General features: G+C 50.6%; 1 long non-coding RNA gene across 1 annotated transcript; it reads left to right on the top strand.

Annotated features, from left to right (window-relative positions):
* Positions 1-229: 229 nt before the first annotated feature.
* LOC131507590 (uncharacterized) lies at positions 230-9,450 on the top strand. The gene is made up of 2 exons (XR_009259571.1): positions 230-488; positions 7,330-9,450. It is a non-coding gene; the product is annotated as an uncharacterized LOC131507590 (long non-coding RNA).
* The last annotated feature ends 748 nt before the right edge of the window (positions 9,451-10,198 follow it).

Raw genomic sequence — 10,198 nt, 5'->3', positions numbered from 1 at the left:
GCGACACCAGCAGGATCTAGCTTCATTAGGAAGCTGCCGGGGAGACGAGCTGGGGGACACAAAGCCCGTGACTAGTAGGGACCAAGCCAAGCAAAAGGTCAGGAAACTGGAAAATCAGGACAGGACGAGGGAGAAGTCTGAGGGCAGAGGCCAGTCACCAGTCAGGGAGGGGAGCCAAGAAGTCTAGCCTGAGGCCGAGGAGTTGACGGTTCAGAAAGCTGTGGTCCAAGCAGGGGTGAGGAAGGCAGACAGGCCTCAGCAGTGAGGACAGAGAATTCGGAGTCCACGTTGTGAGGTAAGATGAAGTCCTCATCCACGCTCGCCTTGCTTGCTCACGTTCAGCCAACTCGGCACCCTGCACGGTGTGCAAGCTCCGAAATGGTCGTGGCATCCGTTTGCCTTGAATGAGTGAAAACCTCGGGGGTCACAACAGAGCATACCTCGTCTTGGAACAGATGTTTCCAGCCCCAGTGACAGGCAGTGTTTTGGTAAGTGAGCCAATCAACTGCATCTGGGGAGAATGGCTGTCGCTGAAGGAGAACAAGACGAGGTGCAGTTGAATTCTGGCAGATTGTCGAGCGGGGGGGAGGGGTGTGGGTGGGAGGAGAGCTGGGTGGGGTGTGCTCCAGCCATGCAAGGGTAGGCTTCTAGGGTCTCACCGTGTGGCAGGGAGAGTGAAGACCCACTGTCACATGGGTATGTGCTTTCATCGTTTGCTATCCTCCTGCTTATGGTTCTTTTCCACCCCCCTCTGCCCATATCAACTCCCTAAGCATGACCCTTTCTTTTTTTTTTTTTTAATTTTTTTTTTTTTAACACTTATTCATTTTTGAAAGGCAGAGAGAGACAGAGCGCAAACGGGGGAGGGGCAGAGAGAGAGGGAGACACAGAAACAGAAGCAGGCTCCAGGCTCTGAGCTGTCAGCACAGAGCCCGACGCGGGGCTCGAACTCACGGACCATGAGATCATGGCCTGAGCCGAAGTCGGCCGCTTAACCGACTGAGCCACCCAGGCGCCCCAAGCATGACCCTTTCTAATCTGCTCTCAGGTCCCTCCCAACAAGGAAGCTGACAAACAAATTCATAAGATCCAAATGACTGAGATAACACAAGTCATCTCCCTTCCCAGAAGCTGTTGCCTTTTTACAGGCAAACTAACAATGATGAATTTAGAATATCAGGGGAATACTGTGGAGGAAGAACGAGGTTAATGAACTCTTACCCTGAAGGGTATACGGTCAATCTTCATCACTCACAGGGGCTGTATTTGTGAGTTTGTCTAACCACTAAAATTCACTCATAACCCCCAAATCGGCACGTGGCAGGAATCGTGCGGTCACTCCCGGACGTGCGCAGGGGGGAGAAAATCCCGAGCCCCTCAACATACAGGTTCCCAGGGGAGGTTGAACACGGCGACCCTCTGCCTTCTTGCTTCAGCTCTCAGAAACAAGTGTCCTTTTCCTGGTCTATGTAGTTCCACATCGTGCGTGCTTTTTGTTGGTGATTTCACTGTTTAATGGCCCCCAAACACGGCGCTGATGACGTGCCGTCTAATGTTCCTAAGTGGAAGCGCCTTAGGGAGAAAACACGCGTGCTAGATAAGCTTCCTTCAGGCATGAGTTATAGTGCTGTCGGCCATGGGTTCAAGGTGAACGAATCAACACTATCTACTAAGGAAGGTGCTCTTAAGTGAAAAAAAAACGCATGATACAAGGTTACGTGTTGATTGAGAGATGAAGACGCTGTGCCCAAAGCTCAAAGGATACTAGCTCTGTATTTCCCCAGGAGAAATACTTGGGTATTTGCGAAGCATTGCTTACGGGGACTTTCTAAAACGTAACTGCCTCCAATAATGAGCATGGGGTGTCCTTGGTACATGGTCTACCAAACATTTCCTCATGCTAACACTGTTACTAGGAAATGCTTGCAGGGGCCTCCTGCGTGATTCTTGCAAAGAATTATAACGAATTCATTCTTGCAAATGAGTTTTAAGAATTATAATGAATTATTATGTTGCAGGGGAGGGAAAGAGAGAGACAGAGAATCCCAAACAGGCTCCGTTCTGTCAGCGCAGAGTCCCATGCAGGGCTCAAACCCACGAAGTGTGAGGTCGTGACATGAGGTGAAGTCACGGGTCGGACACCTAACTGACTGAGCCACCCAGGTGCCCCCCAAGATCTTTGCCCCTTAACCTTTGCATAGACATGGCCAAAAATTCTCATTGACAAGCCTTGAATTTGGTGGCCCATTTAGGATTGGATGTGACGTTCCAGAAACTAAGACAAAAAAGAAGTTCTGTAGTAATTCTACCTGAATTTTTTTCCAACTTTAGCTTTAGGGGATTTCTCCTCCTTGAACAGATTCCTGATGAGTGTAAAACCAAAAGGGCCTCCTAAGTGACTACTAATTTCATTAATTAGTGCTCACGCAGAGTTTGTCTCCGTGAAGTCCTCAGCAGCAAGCTTGGTCTGGGGCAGAGTTGGGTGGGCAGAGGTTTACAGGGAAGTCCTTACTCCTGTTCTAGCAGATAGTAGAGGGTTTATTTCAGTCACCAACAGAGGGAAATCTTCCTTTTTAGCCCTTAGTCTGCACTGTTTCTACCCTTTCCAGAACCATCCTGACTGGAATTAGAGCCTGGTAACACTGGTGAGAATAAATTCAAACGACACCAGGAGATGGCTGTTAATACGGACGCCTGGAGAAGGTGCTTCTTAATCCCTAGTGCACACAGCCCAAGACAAGAGTCCCGGGGTTACTTTTAAGCAACGATACCCGGTAATTCACGTCCCAAGATGGTTTTAAGTGTATTGTGAGGATTTGAGCAGCTCAGATGTTAGCTGAAAGTTTGGCTTTCCTGGAAGGAAAGGCCTCTCGGTGCAGTCTTCCCGAGCCACGGGCCCTCTGGGCTGGCTGGGCCTCCGTCAGGGCCTCCGCAAGGGCCTCAGCAGCTCCCCGCCGAGCCGCTCGTGTGGCTGAGACCAGGGAGGAATTCGTAACCAGGGACGGGGATCAGACGCCTTTCCAGTTTCCTACTCAGTGACACGCTTTCTCACACAAAGGTCAAGAGTCAGGGCCTGACGAAAGCGTCCTTCGAGACGAGCTGCTACGAATGTTTTCTTAGTAAGAGCCCTTCTCTTTTCCCTTGAGACGCTGAGAGTTTGAACCTCAGACCTTTCAATCCCTCGACAGACGCCATAAACCACAAATGTGCTGCATGCTGAAAGGGTATGCAAGGGCCCGGCACTTTGGTCTTCCCCTCAGCTGACCACTTGGGCAGTCTGCCCACACTGGTGGGGAGAGGGGAGGGGACAGCTTCCTCTGCCACCAGGGAGCCGTCGTCGTCGGGACCAGGTCAACTCAGGCAGGCCGGCTCTGGCGCCTGTTCTCAGGCCTCGGCCTCTCTGTGTGTTTGCGGAGGGCCGGCTTGTTTGAGGCATTCTCGTCCTCCCGGGGGCCCTTCTGAGAAGTCTCCTGCGGCTTTTGCCGTGAGACAGAGACCCCGGCTGCTGGTCCACAGGGAGACAGCAGCGCAGACACAGCCCTGAAGAAACTGGAGAGCCGGGAGAGTGGCCACGCTTACGCCTGGTCCCGAAGCCACCTGGCGCGGGCTGCAGGGACTCCACCGCAGGGCAGATTTCCTTCCTTCTTTCTTTTCTTCTTTCTTTAACATTTATTTATTTATTTTGAGAGAGAGCATGCACGGGGGAAGGGCAGAGAGACAGAGAAAGGGAGAAAGAAAGAGAGAGAGAGAGTCCCAAGCAGGCTGCACGCTGTCAGCACAGAGCCCAACAGGGGGCTCGATCCCACGAAACGGGAGATCATGACCTGAGCCGAAATCAAGAGTCTGCCGCTTGCTTTACTGACTGAGCCACGCAGGCACCCCTTTCTTTGCTTTTTTAATTGATTTGCAAATATTTTTAGCAAATGTTAAAATCTGTGTGTGTGTGTGTGTGTGTGTGTGTGTGTGTGTGTTTGGTGGTGGGGTTGGGGTTTTCTTCGTTTTGGAAAAGAGAAAAGACGGAAGGAAAGTGCAGGGGGGGTGTTTGGGGGTTGGGCACGCAGGAGGTATAACGACCTTTCACAGAGCGAGGTGTGTCCTTCCAGGTGTCTCTTTATGAGTGTGTGTGTGTGTGTGTGTGTGCGCGTGTGTGTGTTAACAAAAACATATTCCACTTTGCGTACTTCAGTTTTTGATTTTTTTTTTTTCAGTCACTGAATTAGAAACATCTTTCCAGGAAGAAATTTTTTTCAGTCTATGAATAGTACATGAAAAATCTTCAACAGTTACATTTCGGTTACCACATATTTAACAGATCACCTTTGTTTTTGTTATTGTCCTTGGCCTTTGTTAAACAGAACAAAATTATGGAAAACCTGGGATTTTCTGGGGCAGTGCTGTCCATTAGCCCTTTGGGCCGTGATGGAAAGTTCTCCATCTGTGCCATCCAATATGGTGGCCACTGCAGTGGCTGTCGGGCTCTTGAAATGTGACCAGTGCTACTGAGGGAATAAATGTTTGATTTATTTAATTTTAATTAATTGAGCTGCTAATTTAAATAGCTATGTGTACCTGGTGGCTATTGCATTGGACATCACATTTCTAGAAGATTCGGGATCATCCCATCCTCTACTCCTAGAGGAGTTACGGGAAGAAATTTTGAAGCCAGACTTCCTCCATTTGAACCACAATTCCTTCCGGTTACCAGCAGTGTAACTTTGGAAAAGGCACTCAACCCCTCTGAGGCTCAGTTGGCTCATCTGTAAAATGAGGGTAATAATAGAAATGCCTCATTATGTTGTTAGTAGGATTCCGGGAGTTAACACTTGTAACGCCGTTGAACACATTAGTGCTCAATAAATATTGGTTATATAATTCCCTCCTAAGAATAGGAATGGAAGGGAAACCAATTAGGGGAGAGGGGGAGGCTAGAGAGAAAAACCCTTGAGTGAATAACAGGGCGCTTTTCTCCGCCAAGAAAGGTGGGGGGCAGCCGTGTCAGCAAATCACGCTAGGTTCTCCCTTGCGTAGACCTCACCTTGACCACAGACTTTCAGAGGTAGGGGGGTGAGCAAAAAGTACCGTCTGGAAACCAGCACACTCCTCCAGTCAGTCATCTATGGAATTCCTCTTTTCCCCCAGAGGGCGCCTCCCCTGCAGAGGGGTTGGTTCACAACCGGGGCCCAGCCTGAACCCCCCCTGGGGCCCTGCAAGACAAAGTCCCTGCTCAGCAGCCTGGGCCTCCCATCAGGTGTCTGCACAGGCCTCACAGGCAAACAGTGGGCGCGGTGTTCCCAGCCCCGAGGAGCAGTCCCAGCCCCAGGAGCAGTCCCTGCCCTGCGGCTGTTTCAAGGCTACTTCCAGTAAAGGGCCGGAAAGCGGCATCTAACTTTGTCTTGTCGTAGGAGGGGGATCCTTCTTCCAAGGGGCAAACCCAGTTCTTTATAGCTGGAATAACTGATGGCGCAAAGCAAGTATTTTTCTCTTGGGCCGTAAAGAGGAGTTTACGGATTCATTCAGACTGTTGGCTCTTCCCTCCCACATTTAACACCCAGTTCGTGTCCAGGATTTTTCAGAATGTGTTTCTCTGGCTGTTGCCACCTCCTGAAACCCCACCGCAGGCAGCAAGCTGGGCAAGAGCCTACTTGTCTCTCTCATCCCTCCCCAGTGAGTGATTGGTGAATGAATGGATCAATGAATGATCATTGAGTGCGTCCCTGAAAACCCATATTCTAAAATCTACATTCTCCGAACATTAGCCTTCTGCGTTATTAATAGCATTTAAATAGAAGGATTCAATACGTTATGGTCTTGGGTCAGTGTGGATGGTAAAGAATGTCAAGAAACACTCCCTTATCTCAGGAAAAGCCAGCAGCCCAGGCTGGCCATCAGAAGGCCCGGGGGTCAAGTTCCATCTCTGCCCTCTGGCATAGAGCCTCAGCTTCCTTTTTTTGTCAAGTGTGGGAGAGATACAGATGACCTCCGGGATGCATCAGAGCTCACACCTTGTAGACAACCCGGGGCTCCCCGGAGTGAGACCATCCTACCCGCCCAGCTGGAATTTTCTCACCCAGGAGGAGGCCCTCGGGGAACTTTTTCAAGGCTGCTCTTGCTACTGCTTCTAAAAGGGCCAGTTAGCCCAGCGTCGCTACAGAAAGGTCCACAGTGGTTGTCTTCTTGGGGAGCCAACCCACCCCTCCAGACACTATTACAGCTCTGATCACCTCACTGGCTTCTGAGGCGGGATTTCCATCCACAGGCCCCATTCAGCCCTTCTGTCCTGGTGCAATGAAGCAGGCTGCTGCTTTTTTCCACCAAATGGCCCAAAGGGAAATGACATTCACCGAGAATTTGGACAAACTTTTTTAGAAGAAGAAACAGTGTGAAAATTGCCCAGATCCTTGTTACTTAAAGCGTTTGAGAAGAAAACTGCAGGAAGTTATATTCGGGGTATAAAAGACATCATTTGCCTGCCTTGTTATCTCATTTTTCGGCGGAGTTGACGGGACAGCTGCCTGTTATTACGGGGCACACCAGGAAATGTTTAGCTGCCAAACGGAAAAGAACGAGTGAGGGATTAGCAGCCCTGTTCATGCCACACAAATAGAATTCTTGCACCTGGTAGTCACGCAGTTAGATTTATCATCTTCGGAGGGTACGTTACTTAAATCCCATTTACAAAGAAACAAAAACAACCCCGAAAGGCGCCTTAATGTCATTGTAATTATGATAAGTGTTAGTAGCCATTTTGCAGTTTTTAGCCTAGATGAGATTAATTGGTGGTGGTTTTCATTTAATCGCGCTGATCTTTTATTTGGTTTCTGTAATGTTGGAGATTTGCTATTTTATGTTGCAAGTCCAAAGTGTTCTTGAAAATGGAAGATCGATAACACTTTAATCCTCCGGAAGGCTGCTATCACTAATGATGTTGTGTAACAATAGCGATCTCTTTGCAAGGTGGCAGGATCACCTACAGACAGGACATTTCAAAGTCAATAATTTGCCTCCAAGTTTCCTTTTCTACTGCCGGGGTTGGGGGCAGGGGGAGGGGGTGGAGAGCCAGCTCCTTGAGCCATAGCACAGCAGAGATCCGGAGCCCAGAGAGGCCCTAAATAGCCTCCTTGTTCACACCAGGAGTAAACTCATTTCCCTCTTGCCAAGCCCCAGGGAGGAATCTAGCAGGAGGAAAAAAAGTGAGTCTTGAAAACCACCCTTTAGTAGGAATCTGGGAATGAATGAAAAAATGAACTCTTCGGGGAGGCTGGTGGCTTAGAGGATCAGGGAAGAGACCTGAGACCGTTAACTCTTCGTTCCTCCTCTGCCGTCTCCTAGGTCCTCTCTGTGCCAACCGCCGATATAACGAAGGATGAGACCAAGGGGGACCCTGTAGAAACCTCTCACAGGCTGGGAGCACCAACTCTGCCCGGAGGTCCCAGGAACGCTTACGTTTTCCAGGGGCTATTAGTTCTCCAGGTGGACAGCAGTCCGGTGGAGACAACCGTAAAAAGGACACACAAAAGGTCTGAGAGGCAACTGCAAGAAGTCAGATGGAACCAGAACTCCACTGTGGCTACGCAGGAGTAAAGGCAAGAAAAAGAGAGGGCCTTGCACGCCCTTCTAAGGGGCCTGGTCTTTGTCCTCCCCCCACCCGCCGGTGGAGAAGAGTAATGGAACGTGGGTGATGTCTGTGCGGGGTACTCCTCCAGCATGGATCTGAAGAAGCCGGAAAGGCAACGCTTAGGAGACTGTCGGGCTGGTCCAAGGAGGAGACGCTGAAGCTGCGTGGCAGTGAGTGTGGAGGAGACACGGGGCTTCAGGACAGAGCTCTGACGAGACACCCACCTGGACGTGGGGTAAAGGGGCCAGATGGCCCACTTGTACACGTGGTGAAGGACGGTACCATCAACAAAGGTGGGAAATGCAATAGAAGGTTGGAGTAGGGAACGAGGGAAGAGTTGATTTGTGCCATCAGGGCATGCCGGGTTCCGGGTACTGTGGGGACGCCCACGTGGAGATGGCTGTGGGCGGGGGGGGTACTATCAGCACTCAGGTACCTGGTGCCCCAAGAGAGTTCCGGAAGTTCAGGTTCAGTAGTTACCCAATTTGGTAGAGCTCCTGTGTACTTAGGTGAAAGGGGGGTAGTGGTTGAATCCACTGGAGTAATGAAATCACTCGGGGACCATGGACCGACACCATGTTCGGGCTAAAAACAGAGAGAAAAGAACCCCACGTGGTATGGACTGAAGGTTTGTGTCCCCCCCCCCTGCCCCCCCAAACTCATATGTTAAAATCCTAATCTCCAATGTGATGGTACCAAGAGGGGGGGCCTTCGGGAGGTGATGAGTCACAAGGCTGGAGAGCTGTGCTCTTATGAAGGAGACCCCACAGAGCTCCCTCCCCACCTCTGCCATGTGAGGACACCGTGGGAAGACGGCCGTCTCCGCACCAGGAGGAAGGCCTTCACCAGACGCCGAATCTGCCAGAGCCTTCACTTTGGACTTCCCAGCCTCCAGGACTATGAGAAAGAAACGTTTGTTATTTAAGCCGCCCAGGCCACGGCGTTTTTGTCACAGCAGCCGAAACGGACTAAGACACCACTCTTGAGAGCTGGCAAGAAGAGGCAGCAAAGAAGAGTCCGGAAGCTGGCGGAGAGGAGGGTTTTCATGAAGGACGTTAGCAACGATGCCACCCGCCAGACAGGTCTCGCGTTCCTGGAGTTGACAGTGCCGAGGCCGCTGAGGACCCACAGCGAGAGGAAGCAAGAGCTTCCTCTTTCTGGGGGTGGAGGTGGGGCGCCTGGTAGGGAAAGGCCAGGGCACCGAGCAGAAGCGCTGGACTGTAGGGAGATGAGCAGAGGGTGAGAGTGGGGAGACCACCGACAGACTTTAAGGACTAGGATAGGAAAGAAAGACCCCCAAGGAGATGCGGGATTAAGGGAGGACTTTTCTTCTTACCCTGGACCTGCATGTGAGCTAGAGGCAGGGCGGCAGCGAAGGGCAACAGGGACAAGGGGGTGATGGCCGCGAAGCACAGGGGAAGCCGTTGGCCGCGTACTGTACAAACTCCGTTCTCCGGGAAGGGTAGCTGAAGGATTTGCTGTCTCGTTTCCTGCTTGCACTTTCTACAGCTCCTCTCTCCCCTGAGAGGGTGTCCTTTTGTCCCTCTGCCCCCATCACCTCCAAACCAGAATGTGCATCCTTCAAAGCTGTCCCTTTCTCTGAAGTCCCCCGATGCGTCCGGCTGCCAAGTGATGTTTCCCCTGGCCTGTCTTCCCTCCCAGCTCAATAACGTTCGCCCCACGTTGCTCTTGTTCGGAATCGGGATGTCCCCACTATTAGATACGCAGCTCCTTGAGGGAAAGAATCATACCCTGGATCACTTTTGAGCTCCCCCCATCCGTTCGCAGAGCCTGAACGGGGTGCCGCACACACTGGGCATTCGATAATGTTCTTTTTTTTTCTTTTTTTAATTTTTTTTTTAACGTTTATTTTTGAGACAGAGAGAGACAGAGCATGAACAGGGGAGGGGCAGAGAGAGAGGGAGACACAGAATCCGAAACAGGCTCCAGGCTCTGAGCTGTCAGCACAGAGCCTGACGCGGGGCTCGAACTCACGGAGTGCGAGATCACGACCTGAGCTGAAGTCGGATGCTTAACCGACCAAGCCACCCAGGCGCCCCATGTTCTTTAAAAGATCAAACGCATAACCTGAAATTACATTTCATCTCCCACCGGCTTCAACTACTTCTGATCCACTTCCCGCCATCATCAATTTCTATTTTCTAAAAATATAAAATGATTTCCATTTTGGCTTGAATTCCTAAATGAAATGTGTCAGAAAGATAAATGTGCTGTGATCAGTCACATGTGAAAATGTTTGCGTGATCAGCCTGGGGTGGCTCAGTCGGTTAAGCGTCCCACTTCGGCTCAGGTCATGATCTCGCGGTTCGTGGGTTCGAGCCCTGTGTCGGGCTCTATGCTGACAGCTCGGATCCTGGATCCTGCTTCGGATTCTGTGTCTCCTTCTCTCTGCCCCTCCCCTGCTCATGCTTGCTCTCTCTCTTGCTCGCTCGCTCTCTCTCAGAAATGAAGAAACATTAAAAAAAAATTTGAATGATCTTTGCCATCCAGGGCAAGTTATATAATCTCTTGAAGTAGGTTTCCTCAGTCAGTAAAGTGAGAATAATAATAATACCTACTTTT

Source organism: Neofelis nebulosa, chromosome 3 (genome assembly GCF_028018385.1).
Source record: "Neofelis nebulosa isolate mNeoNeb1 chromosome 3, mNeoNeb1.pri, whole genome shotgun sequence".
Classification (NCBI taxonomy): domain Eukaryota; kingdom Metazoa; phylum Chordata; class Mammalia; order Carnivora; family Felidae; genus Neofelis; species Neofelis nebulosa.
The sequence above is the reverse complement of the archived record's forward strand: the minus strand, read 5'-3'. Positions and strand labels throughout refer to the sequence as shown.